This window comes from Antechinus flavipes, chromosome 1, assembly GCF_016432865.1.
Source record: "Antechinus flavipes isolate AdamAnt ecotype Samford, QLD, Australia chromosome 1, AdamAnt_v2, whole genome shotgun sequence".
Lineage (NCBI taxonomy): Eukaryota > Metazoa > Chordata > Mammalia > Dasyuromorphia > Dasyuridae > Antechinus > Antechinus flavipes.
The window spans coordinates 431,543,661-431,558,822 of NC_067398.1; positions in this window are offsets into that span (position 1 = coordinate 431,543,661).

The window sequence follows — 15,162 nt, forward strand, 5'->3', positions numbered from 1 at the left end:
AGGAGCTGGAACTTACTTCCCTGCCCCAAAGTTCATAATATAATAATAGTTAGCATTATACAATTTCTTAAGCTTTGCACAGTCCTTTATACTGATTTGATTCTCACAACAACCCTCAGAGGTAGATGCTCTTATCGCCAGATCTACAGATCCAAGGAAAGTGAGACATTGGGAAATTAAGTAAGTTGGCCAGAAAAGTTTTTGTACTAATTTTCCTGATTCCAATTTTGGTGCTTTATAGACAGATATCAGTGGTATCAAATTCAAATAGAAACAGATCCCAGAAGATCCGTATTGACTTAGAAAACTATATATTAACACCCTATATGTTGCATTGTATTTTTATTTTTATTTAAACATCTCCCAATTATATTTTAATCTGTTTTGGACAAAACAGGAGAATTTTACATAGCCTTGGACTATACTGCTTAATGATCTTATAATGATGATGATGCTTGCAACAAAAAGCAATATAAGGTCTATATAAATACATAGAAAATAGTTAAACACAAGATCATTTGTGAGGGCACTAATATTTGGGAGAATCAAGAAAGAATCAAGCTGAGGTTATGGATATCCCCAAGATCAACAGAATTTGGACAACTTCATCCTATGTGAGTTTTGTCCATATCTTTCCATAAATCTTCCATAATGGGGTTGGAGGGGTTCTTTGAATCTTTTAGAGTAGAGCAATATGGCATTCAGTGAGTAGTATTACTTGTTCTTTTATGGAATCTCCCTGGCTCCCTTTCTGGCTAAATGATCCTTGTGTGTGTAAATATACATATATACACACATATATATGTATATGTTGATATACATATACATATATAATACATATACTGTATCATGGATACCATACTTCTATTTAGACAGAATGATTGCATTTTATTATATATAATCAAAATGGCATGATTTTTTAAAATGTTTTTATTGATGCTTTTTATTTACTTTACTACCAGTTCCCAATAATTATCTGTGCACCCTAAAAGAACCCCCAGAAACAAAGCAATATAATTAAGCAAATAAAACAAACACTGACTATATCATATAATGTAGCCATATTCTTCACCAGTGTTCCACCACATTCCTTTTGCCAAAAGGAGGGAGAAATGTTTTATCATCAGTCTTCTGGAATTAATTGGTTAAAAAGAAACAATTTTCAGGTGAATCTTTAATGCAGAACTTAACCCCCAAATAATTGAGAGTTAAGTAAATAAATTAATTCAAATATTGCTTAATGATTTTTTAAAAATAATATTTTATTTTGTTCCAATAACACATAGAGATAATTAACTTTCTTCCTCTCACTTTCCCCCTTTCTGAAACAGTAAGCAATTTGATATGTGTTATGTACCTTCAGTCATACAAAAGATATGAATACATTTGTCATGTTGTAAAAGAAGAAAGACCCAAAGAAAAAGAAAACATGAAAAAACATAGAAAATCAAAAATAGTATGCTTTGTTCTGCATTCAGACTAAACCAGTTCTTTCTCTGGAGATACATAGCATTTTTTTTATTATATTCTTTGGAATTGTCCTGGATCATGTATTATAAATGTATGTTGTAATTATGTAAAAATTATAAATCATTTACAGTTGATCATTATTACTGTATGAAGTGTTTTCCTGTTTTTGTTCATTTCACTTTGCATCAATTCATATAACTCCAGGTTTTTCTGAAAGCTGCCTGCTCATCATTTCTTTTTTTTTTTTAACTTAACATTTTATTTTTCCCTAGTTACATGCAAAAAAAAAAATTCAATATTTGTTTTTAAAACTTTTGAGTTCTAGATTTTTTCCCTTTCTTCTTCCCCACTCTTTTTGAGAATCCAAGCAATTTAATATAGTTTATACATGTATAGTCATGCAAAAAAATTTCCATAATAACCTTATTATGAAAGAAAACATAACCCCCCCCAAAAAAAAAACTCAAGAAAAATAAAGTGAAAAATATATACTTCAATATGCATTCAGATGCCATCAGTTCTTTCTCTGGGTATAGATAGCATTTTTTCATCATAAGTTGTAGAGTTGTTTGGGATTATTGTATTGCTGAGCATAGCTATGTCATTTACAGCTGGTCATCTTAGAATATTATTGTTAGTTTGTACACTGTACATTTTCCTTTGTATCAGCTTATGGAAGGCTTTCCTGATTTTTCTGAGAGAGCCCTGTTCATCATTTCCTATAGCACAATAATATTACATCATAATCATATATAACAATTTATTTAGCCATTCCCTCAAATGTCCTCTCAATTTTCAAATCTTTGCTCCAAGAGAAGAGTTGCTATAACTAAAAGTCCTTTTGTTTTTATCTTTTTGGGGACACAAATCTAGTAATTGTATTGCTTCGTCAAAGGATATATGCATGGTTTTATAGTCTTTTGTTCTATAGAATTGCTGGAGCAATTCATAATTCTACCAAAAGTGTATTAATGTCTTATTTTCTCCAATCTCCTCCAACATTTGTCATTTTGTTTTTCTGTCCTATTAGCTACTTAACTAGGTGTATGGTAGAACTTCATAATTGTTTTAACTTGCATTTTCCCAATCAATAGTGAATTAGAGCATTTTTTCCATATAGTTATAGATAGCTATAATTACTTCATTTGAAAACTATCCTTTGATGTATTATGATTTCTTATAAATGATAAGCTAAAAGTATATCAAAAAACATCATTTTATTTCTTGTAAATGCATTGATGGTTAAAAATAAATTTCTTCTTATGGGAAATCCTAAAATCTTCAAAAGTCAATAAGTATTTTTATTTTTTTGAATTTTATTTTTTATTACATTTTAAATTTAACAAGCATTTATTAAGTGCCTGTTACATAATAGGAAATTTGCTAAAAGTTTTAATAGAGAAGGGAAAAGAAATACTGGAGAAAGTTTTTTAAGTACAGATATTTTTAAATGACTAAAAATTCAAATTTATTCCTCTTGCTTTTTGAAAGTTTGCAATTCACAGCTTATGCAAAAATCATTTTCATAACATATGTCTGCTGTGTTTGTAAATATTTAGAACAGAAATACCAAATATAGATGGATTTCAATAACACTTTGTTTAGTGGTTTCCTGACTATCTTAGCCTCCTCTGACACTTAAAGGTCTCATGTCATCTTTAGAAATTTACCCAGTCTGAGACCAAGCCCTTGTTATTATATGTTATGTGTAGGCTTGAGCTGGATCCAGAGCATTTGGGCTTGCATGGGAATAATTTAGGGGAAACTGGATCTCTCTAGAGAAAAGGATGATCAAAAGGAAAAAATGGAAATATATTATACTGGGGAATGTAAACAATGTCCTGAAGATGTAGGAATTCTTTTCTCAGTCTTCTTTCTAACCTTAGATTATTCTTGCTAATGTTATTACTAGTTTCTGTGTCTTAGGTTACACTTACAATTAAATTCAAAATGAAAATTAATCTAGTCTGTTCCTATGGGTTACTTGGGTTTGTCTCCTAAAACTTCTCTGATCAAAAGTTAGGTAGAAAGATAAATTAGATAGAAAGGTATAGAGATATATAGATGATGTAGATATATACATATATTATACACACATGTGTGGATATATTTCAGTCCTTATTCAAACTACTTCCTTGAATTTGTCCTGTTCATAGATCACTAAAAGTTCCAATCTTTATGGAAAAAGCTCTGTTCAGATAGAATGAGATAATAAGTTTGAATCAGTATTTTGAGTTCCAATCTAGCTATTCCTTACAATCGTAAAATGTTCTTTATTTTGTTTTGTTTTTTATTGTGGGGATGATAATGTTGTTTTAAGATAACTAACAAAAATTGTAGTAGTTCATTTATAAAATGAAACTATACCAGAGATTTAGCTTAATATCCATTCTAGGCACTGAGTAAAGAGACAGAAATATATGGTCAGGATAATCAGGTGAAGCTAACATTTAGGATTCAATATGACTGCCCCATACAAATACAACTTTATTTGTCATTTGAGTTTGAAAGGTAGGCATGATAAACCAGAATTTCTTACAGTTTTGTTTCTTATCTGGAAGAAACTAGACATATATCTCAGTATAACTTTATCTTCAATGTAAGTGAAAATCATTATAGTATGTGAAAATTCCTAACATTATAAAAGATTGCCAAGACAATAGGTAAATAAAGTCATAAAGCATTTATTAAATACAACAATGCTCCAGTTACTGTGCCAATTGCTGGGGAAAAGGAAAAAAGGACTCTGTCCTTAGGAGTTCACCATCTAATGGGTAAAGATAATATGCAGTGGCTATGTACAAACAAGATTTATCACAGGATAAATTGAAGATCATCTCAGAGGAAAGGTAACAAAATTATGGAGGACTGGCAAAGATTTTCTTGTAGAAGGTAGGTTTTTATCTGAGACTGAAAGGAAGCCAGAGAATCCATGAATCACTTGGGTAATAAACTTGCCAGAGGAGAAAAATGAATATATATGAGACATGCTGTGAACATTGGATTGGATGAACTTGGCCACAAATTTGAAGAGATGGTGATAAAGGGTAAAGAGTCAAAGATAATGCCTAGGTTAGGTGCCTGAATTATTAAGAATCAGTGGTGTCCTTGATAATAAACAGAAACTTTGGAAGAGGAACAGGTCTTTGGAGAAAGATAATGAGATCAGTTTGGAATATATTGAGTTTAAGGTATCTCTAGGACATCCAGTTCAAGATGCCCAATACATATTTGGCAATGTGTGACAAAATTAGAACAAATTTTAATAATTAGATCTAAAAATTGTTATTTTTAATAGCTTAATTTTTTTTTATTTTATAATAGACCTTTATTTTCAAAATACATGCAAAAAACATTCACCTTTGTAGAACCTTGTGTTCCAAATTTTTCTTCCTTCCTCTCCTCCTCCTTCCTTCCCTAGACACGAAATAATCCAATATAGGTTAAGAAAGTGCAATTCTTCTAAACATATTTCCATATTTATCATGCTGCCCAAGAAAAAATCAAGTCAAAAAGGGAAAAAATGAGAAAGAAAAAAAGCAAGGTGAAATGTAATCCACATTCAATACCCATAGTCCTCTCTCTGGATGTAAATGACTCTCTCCATCACAAGTCTTTTGGAATTGGTCTGAATCACTTCATTGCTGAAAAGAGCCAAGTCCATCACAATTGATCATCACGTAATGTTTTTTATTCCTGTGTACAATGTTCTTTTGGTTCAATTCACTTAGCATCAATTTATGTAAGTCTCTCCAGGATTTTCTGAAATCATCCTGCTGATGGTTTCTTACAGAACAATAATATTCCATAACATTCATATACCATAACTTATTCAGCCATTCTCCAATTGATGGCCATCCACTCACTTTCTACTTCTTTATCACTACAAAAAGGGTTGCCACAAGCATTTTTGCACATGAGTCTTTTTCCCTTTTTTATGATCTCTTCGGTATACAGATCCAGTACCCTTGTAGGCATTGCTCTCCAGATTGCTTTCCAGAATGGTTGAATCAGTTTTCTCACATTCCCTCCAACATTTACCATTATCCTCCTGTTATTTTGGCCAATCTAAGAGGTGTGAAATAGCATCTCACAGAATTGTTTTAATTTGCATTTCTCTAATCAATAGTGATTAGAGCATTTTTTTAATATGACTAAAAAGAGCTTAAATTTCTTCCTCTGAAAATTGTCTGTTCATATCCTTTGGCCATTTATGAATTGGAGAATGGCTTGTATTCTTGCAAATTTGAATTCTTTTTATATTTTAGAAATGAGGACTTTATCAGAATCCTTGGATATAAATTTTCCCCCCAGGTTTCTGCTTCCCTTCTAATCTTGGCTGCATTATTTGTATAAAGCTTTTAAATTTATTTTAACAAAAATGATCAATTTTTATTTTATAATAGACCTTTATTTTCAAAATACATGCAAAAAACATTCACCTTTGCAGAACCTTGTGTTCCAAATTTTTCTTCCTTCCTCTCCCCCTCCTTCCTTCCTAGACACCAAGTAATCCAATATAGGTTAAAAAAGTGCAATTCTTCTAAACATATTTCCATATTTATCATGCTGCCCAAGAAAAAATCAAGTCAAAAAGGGAAAAAATGAGAAAGAAAAAAAGCAAGGTGAAATGTAACCCACATTCAATACCCATAATCCTTTCTCTGGATGTAAATGACTCTCTCCATCACAAGTCTTTTGGAATTGGTCTGAATCACTTCATTGCTGAAAAGAGCCAAGTCCATCACAATTGATCATCACGTAATGTTTTTTTATTCCTGTGTACAATGTTTTTTTGGTTCAATTCACTTAGCATCAGTTTATGTAAGTCTCTCCAGGCCTCTCTGAAATCATCCTGCTGATGGTTTCTTATAGAACAATAATATTCCATAACATTCATATACCATAACTTATTTAGCCATTCTCCAATTGATGGGCATCCACTCACTTTCTACTTCTTTGCCACTACAAAAAAGGTTGCCACAAACATTTTTGCACAAAAAGACTCTTTTTCCCTTTTTTATGATCTCTTCGGTATACAGATCCAGTACCCTTGTAGGCATTGCTCTCCAGATTGCTTTCCAGAATGGTTGAATCAGTTTTCTCACATTCCCTCCAACATTTACCATTATCCTCCTGTTATTTTGGCCAATCTAAGAGGTGTGAAGTAGCATCTCACAGAATTGTTTTAATTTGCATTTCTCTAATCAATAGTGATTAGAGCATTTTTTTTAATATGACTAAAAAGAGCTTAAATTTCTCTATCTGAAAATTGTCTGTTCATATCCTTTGGCCATTTATGAATTGGAGAATGGCTTGTATTCTTACAAATTTGAATTCTCTTTATATTTTAGAAATGAGGCCTTTATCAGAATCCTTGGATATAAATTTTCCCCCCAGGTTTCTGCTTCCCTTCTAATCTTGGCTGCATTATTTGTATAAAACGTTTAAATTTATTTTAACAAAAATGATCAATTTTTATTTTATAATGTTCTCTGGTTCTTCTTGGGCCATAAATGCCTTTCTTTTCCACAGATCTGAAAGGTAGATTATCCCTTGCTCTCCTAATTTGTTTAAAGTGTCACCCTTTATGTGTAAGTCATGAACCCATTTTGACCTTACCTTGTTATAGGGTGTTAGCTGTTGATCAATACCTGGTTTCTGCCATACTATGTTTCATAAAAATTATATTATTTAAAAATAAAAATACTCATTTAAAAGCAATTTAAAAATTAAAAAGATCTGAAAATTATATCAAATGCATAAAGATGATAATTGAGTCTGAATTGATGAGATCACAAAGTAAAATAGTACAGAAGGGAAAAAAGAAAGCCTAAGCCAGAACCTTGAGGAAGCCAAATAGTGAGTACAACCTAAATGAAAATCTAGCAAAGGAAATTTAGAAAGAGTTATCAAACATCTAGGTAGAGAACTATGACAAAACAATGTCAAGAAAATCTAGAGAGATCAGTATCCCAAAGAAATCAAAGAAAAAGGAAACGAATCCATATATATATATATATCAATTCTTTTTGTGGTGGCAAAGAGTTGGAATTAAAGGGATTTCCATCAAATGAAGCATAGCTGAATGTTGTGATATATGATTATGATGGAATACTAGTGTATTTTAAGCAATGACAAGTAAGATAGTTTCAGAAAAGTAGAGTCATATTAACTCATGCAAAGTGAAATGAACAGAAATATTAGATCATTGTACGCATTAACTGTAATTTTTATTGATGATAAATTATAAAATATTTAGCTATTCTACTCAATACAGTGCTCTACAACTATTCTAATTGACATATGATGCAAAATGCTATTCAGTTCCAGAAAGAGAATTGAAGAACTCTGCAGAAGCATATTATTTTTCACTTTATTTTTCTTATTTGTTAGTTTTTCCAACACAGATCTAGAGAGATATATTTGTATGACTTCCTATGTATAATTTGTATCAAATGGATTGCCTTCTCAATTGGTGATAAAAAAGATAGAAGGAGGGAGTGAATTTAAAACTTAAAATTTATAATATGTTTTTAAAAATCTAAAGAGACAAAAATATCAGAAAAGAAGTGATTGACAATGTCTATAGCTATGGTGGGGAGGAAAGATGGATGAAGGGTGAGAAAGCACTATTAATATTGGTGATTAAGTCATCATTGGGTAACTTGAATTTCAATTGAATGATGAGATTTGAAGGCAGACTGCAAAAAAAAAAAAAAAAAAAAACAGTAAGAGGAAAGGAAGTAGAAATACCAATTATAGATAATCTTCTCAGGGAGGTTAACTATGAAAAAGAGAGCAGGTATAGAACAATAGCTAGCAAGTGGGGATTCATCAAATAAGAATTTTTTGAGTATAAGCAATACATGATAAATAAAAGATTGGAAGATACCATATTCATCCAACAGTAAGTATATTTTTTCATCATTGTAATTACCCAGATGACTTTGCCTTGTTAATAGAACTGAACACTTTGAATTTTGGTCAAAAATATGTATATTTGAACAAAATTAGATCTCTAGATTATTTTGCAATTCAATGTCAGTTGTCTCATTGTCATACCATTGATGAAAATGGAATATGCCTTCAAAATATGATGGTGGATAGATCTTGGACCTTGTGTGACAAATAGAAAACAGGCTAGACAGTCTGATTTCTTTTAGATATCATGTCTTATCTTATGTTGAAGTAAATATTATGACTTCATGAAATGAAGTTTGGTAAACATTTCTGATTCAAGACAACATTAAAGCATTTGACTTAAAGCATTTGAATTGCTAGTTCATTGTTACCATGAGTTGAATAAATTGCTAAATAAAAACAAATTTAGGAGAAAAACATACCTATTTCACATTGCATGAATAATTTAAAGTAAATCAATACATGTTTTGCTCTATTTAGAGACACCTATGGTGGAATTTCCTATTTGACAAAACCAAATAATAATGGAAATAAAATACTTAACATATTAAAAGGAATAATTTCTTTCCTATTGAAACATAACAAATATTTATTTATTGTTCTAGAGAAATACAAATGAAATAGTTCTCTAAAAATATATCCTTCACATATTTTAGATATTTTCCAAAAATCTACTTTTGGGGATGTGGTAGACTATAAATATGGAATATGACATACCCTGTCAGATAAAGCAACTGTGTTATTTAGTTTTGATGAACTGTTTTTTGTTTTTTTTGTTTTGTTTTTTGTGGGGGGGCTTGGTGGTTGAGAAGAGTTCATATGTATATCTATGGGAATTAAATTAAAATTACTACTAGATAAAAACAAAATTAGCAACTTTTAAAAGAAAATCTTTATAAATATTAATTTAAAAAGTATAAACAACTTCTAGAAATCCTAAAGTTATGATTTTCTTATATCTCTCTGTAAGTGTGTATGGAGATCTATGGACATTTTGCATAGATTATTGGCTAGGAACATTTGTTCTTATGAGTCAATTATGACTCAATCATCAATATTATAACATCATCATTGAACAACTTGTGGATCTCTTGATTTTCTAGGAGTTATATAGAGATAACATATATCCTTGAAATTTCAGATTTCTGTAATCAACATTAACCAAGCTGTCATTTATTATGACATTCAAGAAACTAATTTATTTATGTTTACCAAAGAGAACAGTTTCAAAGAGCTGAATAACAACATAAAAGAATAAATTCAGCATTTTTAGGAAAATGACAAACTTGGACAGTATGCCTTGTCTTACTTGACATAGAATTCTGAACCCTTTTACCAGTTGGGTGTCAAAAATATTGGACATAGTAGTAATAAATAACTTGAAACAGAATTGATGCCCATTGATTGAGCAATGTCTAGATGAGTTGTAGTATATGAATGTAATGGCATATTACTATGCTATGAGAAACAATGAAGAGTATGATTAACTCAGAGAAGATTTATATGAACTGATTTAAGGTAAACAAAACCAGGAAAAATATATAGCGGGAAGAACAATATTATTGGAAAGAAGAGCAATTACAAAACAATTAAAACTGAATGCTTTGAGAATGTACTTCCATGCTTACTTTGAAGAGTCAGGGGTCTTTGGATTGGGAATACTATATATGCTACATATGGTTGATTTTAATACTAATTTTGCTGAATTTTTTTCACTTCTTTTTTTTTAATCCTTTATTATAAGAGATGGTCTTTAGAAGAGAAAGAGGAAAATATAGGATGCATATTTGCAGATGACATAAAAATGAAAGATCATAAAAAGTGATAACAAAAAAGAAAGTATTTGATGTATTTAAATAAATTGAACATCTATCTAATTTAACAGAGATTCTAACAAAATTTATTTCCTAACAAATGCTCTGAGAGAAAAAAAAGGAATCAAGAAAATTCATGTGGTCATTTCATTAAGAAAGGATATGAAGAGACGGCCTTGGAGCCAACAAGTCCCCAGCTCAGTTTTTACTTCTGACACATGCAAACTGTGTGATTATGCCCAGATAACTTGCTGAGTCTCCAAATTATAAATTGCTAATCACATTGGTAGGTGTTTTTTCACAAGTAGTTTCTTAAAAGGATGAAATCATAGTTCTAGACCATATTTCTACTCATATTTCCCCCAACCAAAAAAATCCAAATTCTCCATCTGAATTCCTTACTGAAATGGTATCATGCAGAGGTAATTCAAAGATTGTAGGAATTTGATTTGGATTGATTAGATTTGCTTGATAAGAATTGATAGGAATTCCTCTAAATAGTTTTAGAAAATATACCAAACCAAATCTTGATGCAGAATTAAAAAAAAATACTCAGTAAATTATTTGCCTATTAAATTCAACTTAGGAAACAGAGGGTGGTCTGTTGTCATTGGAGATGGGAGAAGAGCATATTATACAGAGCTCTCCAAGGCTCACGGACAATTATGTATTAGAGCAAGAAAAGGTCCCACACCACATTGGGGCTCAATCAGAACCACAATAGAGCATCACTCTGAAGGAAACAGGTGCCAACTGGCAAAGTCAAGAAGTAGACTGGAAGAAAGGACAAACACAAAAAGAATTATATCATGTTGAACAACATACAAAACAGGGGAAGAACAAAATGACATCTTCAAGTAATGTCTTGGTGAAAAACACATTTTAGGGTACAAATCTAATTAGAATTCCTGAAAGAAATGAAGCAAGAGTTTTTAAAAAGAGTTCAAATTTTTTTTAAGAGAAATGGAATGAGATTGCTTGAGAAAGAAATTGGAAAAGAAATAAAAGCTATGGAAGAAAAAAATGGAAAAGGGGAATTATCATCTTGGCACTAGAGAAACAAAACCTTGCCCAAAGTTCAGTTGGATGAAATAGAAACCAATAACTTCACAAAGCGACAAAAATATTAAAGCAAAGTCAAAATGTGGGGAGCAGGGGGAATGGAAGAAAATGTAATGTAAACAAATGTAAAGAAATTGGTCCCCCAAAAAAGTCAGTAACAACTGACCTGGGGAAAAGATTAAGAAGAAAATAAAATTAAAGTATAGACTTTCTAAATACCAAGACCAAAAAAAGGGGGTGAAAGGGTTTCCTATACATCCTATTTCAAGGAATATTAAAAGAAACTTCTCATATCTCTTAGAACAAGAAGAGAAAATGAAAAAAAAAGAATCTTCTGCTTACCTCCTGACTGAAACCCCAAAATAAAAATCCCTAAAAATATCATAATTAGAATCTAGAGCTCCCAGGTTCAAGCCAGAAAGAAATCATTCAAATGCTTTGAAGCCACAGTGAGGAACACACACAGTTTGGCAACTACCACTATTAATAAAGAGTAAATTTTGAATATGATATTCCAGAAGGCAAAGAAAATGAACTTACAACCAAATTTAACTTTTTTAACAAAACTGAGTATAATGTTACAGGAGGAACCTTTAATGAAACAAAGAACTTCCTAATATTGAATGAAAAGATCAGAGCCAAGAAACTTTTAATTTCAAATATAGGAATTAAGGGAAACATACAGATGTAAACATGAATTAAACAAGAATGAAATGCTTAAGGGCAGCTAGGTGGCACAGTGAATAGAGCACCAGCCCTGAAGTCAGGAGGAGCTGAGTTCAAATCTGATCTCAGACACTTAATACTTCCTAACTGTGCGACCTGGACAAGTCACTTAACACCAATTACCTCAAAAAAGAAGGAGAAGGAGAAGGAACCCTATCATCATCAAGGTACAGAGGAGGCCAATAAATTCTAGAATGGTTCTATCTTGAAGATTTTATGAAAACGATTTGAAAGAGATAGATGAAGAAATACACAAAAGGGAAAGAAAGAAAATCAAAAAACCAATCCAGATGCTCAGTAGATATCTATCAAGGAGGAAATAGTAAAGGTGGCAGCTGATATTTGAACTTTACTCTCATCAGTAACAGTCAAAAGAAAGAAGAATACAACATACATGCATAACTAGATCCCAAAATATATTTAATTCAACAAAAAAAATTGAGGAAAAGAGAAAGTGGAAGGGGGCAAATAATGGGAAACTAAGAGAGTGCCTATAAATTGTAAATTATGCTATATAAATGTGATGTGTCTTATTATCATAATGACCAATCAATATTCCAGGCAACTAATGAAGAAATATAATATGGCCCATTTCTTGAAAGAGAAGTGAAGGACTCAAAATCCAAAATTAGATAGTTTTTTTTTTTTTGGACGTGGTCAGTATAAAATTTTATTTTGATTAAGTATATATGCTTATAATATTTTGCTTTTCTTATGTCCTTATTTGGAAAGGAGGAAGGATGAGAAGGTGGATCTTGGCTGACTAAAACAAATAAAATGTTAAAAGGTAAGCAGAAAGGAAGTGGAGGACATAATAGACACCCTTGAATTATTTTTAGTAACAGAAATGTTCCTAAATTATGATTTCTAGTCAGAAATGTTTAGGTGACATTTTCTTCCTCATTCAGCAACAAAATGGCAGTTAAACCTTAATGAAAAAGTCACCGTCAACACTTATTCTTGCTCATTCAGCTTCTAATATAGTAGAACAGGATTTACTTGGAGAAATTTGGTCACTTGAATGAGACAATCAATAAATGAACTCTGATATGTAGCAGTGAATTTATATAGCAGTGAATTTCTGGGGTATAAATCATTAGAGTGAACAGTTGATTCTTTTAAGCCAATTGTTCTCTAACATGGGTTTTAAGTGAAGTTGTTATAAAACTACCTAAGGAGAAAGCCAGAGAGTCTCCCAATGAATACAACTCCTTAGATTCAGGGGCAGGGTCTAAAGAAAGCATAGCAAATTCAACTTTGAAAGAATAATAAATAGTTGAAGTTGAAAGTGTACTGAAGACAGCTCTTAGTGGCTTAAAAGAAATCATCACAAGAATGAACATTTATATCTCAGAAACTCAATTTTGCAAGGGCAAGATTTTGTTGTTGTTGTCTTGACTTAAGAAAATGTTAATAATTCAGATTGAATTTTATATATGTGTGTGTATATGGACACCCCTTTTCCCCCCTAGAGAGCCAAATGGCTCTTATTAAACATTTGCCACTACAACTCTGAAACTGAGTATTGCTAGCCTAAAAAATAACTGAACTATATTTAATGTGAAGAAGGAAATTGGGTAAGAATTTTAGACTTGGAATCAGGAAGCCCTGAATTCAAATCCCACCTCAAATACTTACTAGCTCTTTGATGCTGGGCAAGTCACTTAACCTTTCTTTGCCTCAGTTTTCTCATCTGTGAAAATGGGGATGATAATAATAGCATCTACTTTCCAGGGCAGTTTTGAGGATCAAATGACACAATATATGTTTAAAGCACTATATAAATATTAATTAAAACATAAGGAATTCTAATCCTACTGCTCAAGAATACTTAAACACAGCTTTTTTTCAGGTACTGATCACTTTCAATAAAGAGATGCATGTAATAGAAAATAAATGTGCACTTTCCCCCCTCTTTTCATATATTATTTTCCTAATTTCTTCTTCTGCCTTGCAGTGACTGATGAGTATGTGGCTAGACTTTGAAATCACCAATCAATTCTACTGTTCCTGGTCCACAAGTGAATTCCCACTCTTTCTGCATGAGGTAGTTCATTGCTGGAGGGAAGAGATAAAGTAAAAAAAAAGAAAAAAGAATAATTTCTAATAGTCTCTAGCCATGAATTCCTCATACTGCCTAAAAGTACTGCCCACTCAGTTACCCAGGTTACCACCTACACTACCCTGCTCCAAGTAGTCTTAGAATTTTATCAATAAAACTATATTCATAAGAACAAAGACCTTTATTATTTTTCTCCTGAAAAGGAACACATTAGCCTTGCATTGAGCTTGCTGCCCACTCCGGCCAAGTCTGCTGGTGTGCTCCCTCCTCCCTTCTCATTCCCCTTTCACCATTGTTGAATTTAACAGAGCTGTCCTCTTGGTTTCATCTAGAGAGCAGGTGAATAGATGGATGATGGAGCAGGTGTAGCAGAGCTCATCTGAGAGATGGCAGGAAACCTGGTCTTGATCCTAGATGCTGGCTATATTACAGCCTGAATTGCAAAACTCTGTTCCACATCCAGTTATATGTAAAGACAATTTTTGGCCTTCATTTTTACAAAATTTTGAGTCTCAACTTTTTCTCCAATCTGTCTCCCTGCCCTTCTCTCTCCTTTTCCTAAAATGGTAGGCAATTTGATATAGTTATGAATGATCTATCAGATAAAACTTATTTCCATATGAGTCATAATTGTAAAAGAAGAAACAGATCAAAAATTAAAAAAACACATAAAAAAGAATAAATCAAGTGAAAGAAATAAAATCATCAATCTACATCCAGAATACATCAATTTTTTATCTAGATGAGGATATCATTTCATAATTCTTGAATTCTTTGTACTTGTCTTAGATTATCATGTCCTTGAGAAAAGCTGAGTCATTCATATTTGATCATCACATAATGTCGCTGATACTGCGTACATTGTCTTCCTGGTTCTGGTCATTTCACTTTCCATCAATTTACACACATCTTTCCAGATTTTTATGAAATCTGCCTGTTCATCATTTCTTTTTACATATCAGTATTCCATTACACTCATTTACCACAGTTTGTTCAGCCATTCCCCAACTGAGAGCATCCCCTTAATTTCCAACATTTTATACCATAAAAGGGTTGTTATAAATATTTTTGTACCCATAGCTTCCTTTCCTTTTTTTTTAATGA